We start from the raw sequence: 6,670 nt of genomic DNA on the forward strand, positions 1-6,670 counted from the left end.
TATACAGTTTTCCAAATAATCTGATCCTAAGTACTTTATAGCATATCGTACTTTATAAGTCATGGCCAGCACTTTGAATTGTGCCTTCACAATATCTGAAGGACCCCAATATCCCCATTCTTGTTTATTGCAAAAGGTGGCCAGATAATATCCATTTCCAGCCTGAGGTATATTTTTACCACACGTTGCCAGCAGATAAATGAAGTTATGCCATACCAGAAGCAATACTAAGTAGAATAATAGGGCGGGTAGGCAGGCAGGCAATGATAGGCCTCCTTTTCGCAGTGAGAAGCAAGCAGAGATAATTCTCCTTAGCTGCTGCTGCTGAATTGAAGATGATAAATTAGTATCTGGAAGATCCAAATTTAAGAAATGTGATTAACAAGATGGCCTTCACATGTGGTTGTAGGTATTTACTGTATCTAGAACAGCTATTGTTCTTCTGCTTTCTTTTTAAACGGCCTGATAACATGTTACAAAAGGAAACTCTTTTGATACTTTTGGACACGTACAAACCTCTCCATTAGCAAATAAAAGGAAATGTGTGTATAACATAATTTGACAAGTAAGCTTGCTTCAATAAAGCTTGGCTTTTACCCAAGTTGTGGTTGAAATGAATCAATACATATGAATTACTGAATATGTCTCCAGTCCCACTGTAGAATATTCTTGCAAAAAGAGGGTGTAATCAATGCTAAACTAGTCTGCAAATGACTGTGATTTCTAAGGGCAAACCTCACCTTATAGTGCCTTAGCTCTTCTTTTCTTCTAATCAAAGCTAATTGGAATGGGATGGGGTCAAACAGAAAAATATCAAGATAGGAAAGGGTCTTAATCCTTCCCCTGCTCATTTTTATATGCTGAATCACCAGTCTCCAGTGGTTTCATTCTTCTCTACAGGGCTTGGTAAATCTGTTCCTAATAACTGTTTTTGTTATTGTTGCTGTGTACCTTCAAGTAGTGTCAAGTTGTAAAACTTCCTGGTGTTTCAAAGATCATTGTGACAGCTTAAAAACATGACTGACTCTAGATATCAACATATGAAACCCTATAGTTCAGCAAGAGGGATGTAGGATATGCTAACACTCTGGAATGGGAGTCATTGCTGTTACTCTTCATGGATAGCTGATCATGGGCATTTGCAGCAGGGGGAAGCCTGCATGAGTATATCTCTGTGCTTCAGTTTCTCAAAATTGCTGCATCTAGATTGCTACTTAGGGTTGGCTACAGGAGGCATACAATTCCTTTGTTACAACAGCCCCACTGGTCTGTTTCCAGGCACAATTCAAAATGCAGATGATGATCTATAAAGCTAAATGTGGCTTGGGTCCAGGATATCTGAAGGACCATATCTCCCTTTATGAGCTCAGTAGAGCTTTAAGATCTTCAGGAGAGGCCCTTCTCAGGACCATTTGGTGGGGAGAAGGGAAAGGGCCTTTTCAGTGCCTGTTCCCAGTCTTCTGATTTCCCTTCCTAGGGAGACCAAGGTAGCTCCCACCTTACTCTCTCTTTCCATCGACAACTGAAAACATTCTTGTGACACCAGGTTTTTGGAAATGGTATGGGCTAGCCATTAATGATGTGCTATGCTTTTTTATGATCTGTGGACTGTTTAATCTTTCAATGCATGTTGATGTTCTTAACATTTACCTTTTTAACCTGACAAATGGTTTAATTGCTTTTAAAACGACTTTATATTTATACTTTTATTTATAAAAAATATTTTATACTTTCGACTCTGGATTGTTTCAGATATGTTGTTAGCTGCCTTGAGTCCCATTGTTGGGAGGATATAAAAGAGGAGGTGGAAGAGAAGAAAGTGGTGGCTGCAAGCAGAATTACAGTGTTTCATCTCTTGCAAAAACTTACATGTGTAATGTTGCTGTTAAGCCACAACAAATTTCTGTGCTAACATGAGAAAGGTAAGATATAAATTAAATACATATTTTTTAAAAGAAATTAAATACAAAATACATATTAAGGCTTCCCTGCTACAGAAGTGCACATATAGTATATGGGTGTCAATAAGCAAGGCAAGGAAGTAATGAGAACTTTAGAGGAGTGGGGGCAGAATAGCCTCATTTCCTCATAAGTCACATGGATACCATTAGGCATACTGGGTGCTAAGTTCTTTGCCCTACATACACATCATCAATCAGGTCAGTAACTTTCTCCACAACAAAGCTCAGCTTCTAGGGCATAGTGGACATGGCACTGATTTAGTTGAACTACTCTCTGTCATCATCTTGATTTAGAATCTTAGACTATTGCTGATCATTCCAGGTGGAGCTCTAGAAACCTCTGCATCCTGTCTTTTGATGGCGGTTTCTCATTAATCATTGCTTTACCTGATGTGGTGCAGCTGCTAATTGTTGTTGTCCCCACCTCGATCCATGGGGAGAGGTGGGTAAGAAATAAATGTTGTTGTTGTTGTTGTTGTTGTTATCAAGATACTGGAGAGATGGTAGTAAACACTAAATATCTGTTTAATTTCAACTTGCCCTGACGATTAAGAAAAGCTACCCTCAAAGAAGAGACACCAAGAACTTTAGTTTACTACTTTGCTACCACATCTGTTAGCTTTTCTTCAGGAGAACTTAATCTCTCTGGCTTGATCTCTTCCAAATGTCTGGGGTACAGCAAAGTCACAAATGTTTTGGAAATTATCATACAGACTGTTACACTGTCTTTGGGATGTAACCCCTAGCCTTTCAGGTAAGCCCACTGCATGAGGAAATTTTCTTGGGTGCTAACCAATATTACAGCAATGCAGTTCATTGAAATCACAAGCAGTTGCAGTGATGTTGATTTGGATATAGCATTTCCAGGGGGGAAAAATTAGACAAATGATAAAGTGAATTCAGAGAACAGTTATTAATGGAATTAAAAGCTTGCATTTGAATGCCAAAATTATTTTTATTAGAGCATGGGTAACTTGGAGGGCACACAAAAAAGATTATGAATGCTAAGAAGATAAGTAATTCATCACAGTCCAAATAAGATTCAACATAGTACACCCTGGAACCTAGCTGTCAGAAAATGCTGCATGAATCTGTGTTCTATAGTAAATGCTTGTATACGCTAACACATTTTTCCTCCTAATATGAACCTGTTTGCAATTTACAGTTGCCATTAGATCAAAAGTGCTATTCCATAGTTCACCATCAAGAAAGATCAGGTTGGTAGAGAGATGAGGATGATTATGGCAGAACCCTGAATAGTGAAAATGTGTGGTAGTTTTGCTAACAGATGTGGTTAAAGTGGCCCCATCCTTGCTCCAACGTGGACTAGTAGTGAAAATGTGTGGTACTTTTCCTTATGCAGGTTTTAATGGTTTTTCATGAGACATCTTCTGTTCTTTAGAATGATTCATCAACAGCTTTGCTTTTAATCAGTTTGATTACTGTAAATCTGTTTTTATGTTTTGTTGTACATGCTGCTTTGGTAGTTTGGAACTATTTTAATACCAAAGGTGAAGTAGAATTGTTTTAAGAAAATTAAGAAATATGCTGCACAAATGGAGAAGGAAACCTGGAACACAGTAGTCACTTCTGGACTCCTTTCCCACTAGATTTTGGAAACATGGGTGCAGTACAGACCACCGAAAAACGGTGGCCTGCCAGCACCTGTTTTTCCTGCGGAGGGAAGCTGCAGCTGCCAAACTGTGTGTCTTCTCTCCAGCGGAAAAAGAACCTAAGAAAAGCGGGTTCTTTTTAAGCCACAGGGGCAGCGTAACGAGTGTGCCACTGGCGCACTCATTATGTAAGCGCCGTGCAGCAATGTGTGGATGTTGTGTGGTGCTTACGTAACAATGGCGGCACCTGTGTACACAGGGCGCCGCCATCGTTACACTATCCGTCCGTACTAGGGTTAGAGACTGTGTGGTTGCCACACAGTCCTTAACCCTAGTCTCGGCCCTGGTATGCCACTTATTGGTGGTATGTACCGGGCCATGATTTGAAAAAGAAAAGCCCCAGAATCCCTCTGGCTGCAGGTATTTTTAATTAAAGACCTGGATCATAGTTGTAGTCCCAAATGAAGCAATGGGTTGGATGTAAATGTTGAACTCAGAGTTCAACAATTGATTCAGTGGGTCGATTTTAGTTAGTAATATCAACCGGATTAGGAACCCCAAATCTAACTTTTCTAAGTCCTTCACACTATTCATTTAAAATTCCAAGTTAACCATGTTACCTAAGTTCAGTGATACCCAAGTCTATCTATGACTTAGGGCTGAAACAAATGGTATTATAGGGGCAAGTTGATGCCACCCTTTTGAGCACTGGATTAGGGCCACAGCAACTGCATGCCGATGCCCCGATCTGTCTTTTTTCTGGTATAAAAAGAAGCAGCAAAATGCTGTCCCTTTTGTACCTGAAAAAGGGTGGCTTTTCTGCCATAGTGGTGGCTTTTTTGCACTCCTGAGGCATGTGGCATATGAACGCTGTGCAGCTGGAGTGCCGCAATGCTGCCCATGTGGTTGGGGAGGCAGCATGAATCCAATTTGGGGGCATCGTCGGGGCCTATATTGTCTAAATGCTACGCTCCCACACCACCCCCCAGGCCAGCATATTGTGCCGGTCTGTTTTGTCCCTTAATATCTTTTTAACTATTAACTCAAACACACACACCGGACTTTTTTTCAAATATACTGAACCTGTATATGTCTATTCAGATGTAATTCATTTGATCAGAAAACAACATTTGTCCCACCAGTTATGCTTAGGTTTTCAGCTGAAGTTTTATTGAAACTGGTTGTAGTTGTAGTAGCAGCATACTTTTTAAAATTAAGGAGGAGGAGGAAGATCCAGGTATTGATTCCACTCATCATGTGAAACATAATGGTTGCAATGGGAAAGAGTTTAGAGAAGGTGTATAAAAAGACATTTTGGTGTCTGAGGTGAAGGACAAGATGGTACTCTCCATTGTATGCAAAAAATGCAGCTGGACTGGTAGTTGAATCTTATGGCAATTCATGGCGATGGGTTATGATCCCCACACCTGAGGATTGCAAGCCAGTTTATGAGGGGCAGGCTAGATGGGTGGCATATACGGCTCAGTTGTCAAGGGGGTTGTCCATGAAAGCCCAGCCCTATGATGTCAGGGGGGACACCTAAAGGATTGCCATGGCTGTCCCACTCAATGTCTTCTAATATCTGATATGGTTGCCTCATTCTACAATGGATCTTGTTCATGCAAGGTGGTCAAGGTGGCAAGGCTGCCAAATGTATAATGTTAGAGGGTTAGAGGTCTGAGGGCTGTGAAAGACACATTGTTTTGTTGGAGGCAAAACTATTGTAGCTACTGTGGTCATCTCTGTCAGAACAGTGAATGGTAAATTGACTTGCTGGTTCAAATGTGGTAGATTATGCCTGAGAGTGTTCCACAGCATGTAGCTTCTCCATGGCATACAGAAACATTGTCTTGAATAATTCAGAAATTATCTCTACTAATTAGTCCCTTGATCAACAGAAACTTTCCCCTCTGTATTGCTTACAAGCTGAATGACAAACAATTTTGTGTTATCCTCCATTCAGCTAGTAATAATCCTGAAAGTAATACTGCAACATTAAGAAGCATGGCAAATCTTTTTTTTTAAATCAAGATTTTTTAAAAAATCAAAAGATTTTGGCAAGAGTCTACGTTAAACAGATTGTTAAACTTCCTCAAAGCACAATAATTGACTTTGACCAACTCTCCTTCTCCTCCATTCCCATTTTGCTACACTAATAAAAGTATCACAGAAAAGAGTAGGAGAGATACCTTCAGTTATTTTATGCCACTGATCCACTTGAGGCTGCCATATTCAGCTGGGGATATAAAAGTAAAGTCTCCCAAATGGTGAAGCTGAAAATAAATAAGAATGCTGGAAGGGGAACAAATTATACTAATACATAATGATATATACTTTAAAAAATCTAAGCAGATAGTTTGTTGCAGCCACTACTTTATGCAACTTATGAAGGGGGACTGTATTCTATATCATAAGAAAATGTTATACTGTTTAAATTAAATGTCTCAATAACATATAGGTTTCAGTCCAATTGTTAATTCCAAACTAGAATATACCCATTGAATCAACAAAATTCATTCATTTATTTCATTTATATTCAGCCTTTCTCCTGGCGGGGACCCATGTTACATAAGTGTTGACTTACCAAGTTGACATTGATTCAACTGAAACTTAATTTCTCCCACTGAGTAGGGGAAAGCCCACAGATGCCACAGGTCAGTGCTGGGCCTGGAGATCTGTCTGCTAATAAGTAGTTGGACATGGTCTAATGCAATGTTCCCTAGTCTTCCAGATGTGCTGTATTGCCACTTATATCATTGCCATTAGGGATACTGAAGGCCACTGTGTGAAACATGTAGGTTTGAGAAAGGTGATCTAAAGATCTGGGTTTTCCAGAGGAAAATGACAACAAAAGGGCTGCCACTTCTCACTAAGAAATGCTTTTTTTTTGTGATCAGAACCGGAGCCACAGAGGCCTCATAGCAGCCTTGCCCAATCTGTATTCAGATGAGTTAGACTATTCCTAACTGCCACAGCTAATGGTCACCCATAATGAGAGATTATAGTCTAACACATTTGAATGGCACCAAGTTTGGGGAGGGTACCACCAAATGCAACTCAAAATCTGTGGATAAGTGGCACACTCATACAAGTCTT

Source organism: Sceloporus undulatus, chromosome 3 (genome assembly GCF_019175285.1).
Source record: "Sceloporus undulatus isolate JIND9_A2432 ecotype Alabama chromosome 3, SceUnd_v1.1, whole genome shotgun sequence".
NCBI lineage: Eukaryota > Metazoa > Chordata > Lepidosauria > Squamata > Phrynosomatidae > Sceloporus > Sceloporus undulatus.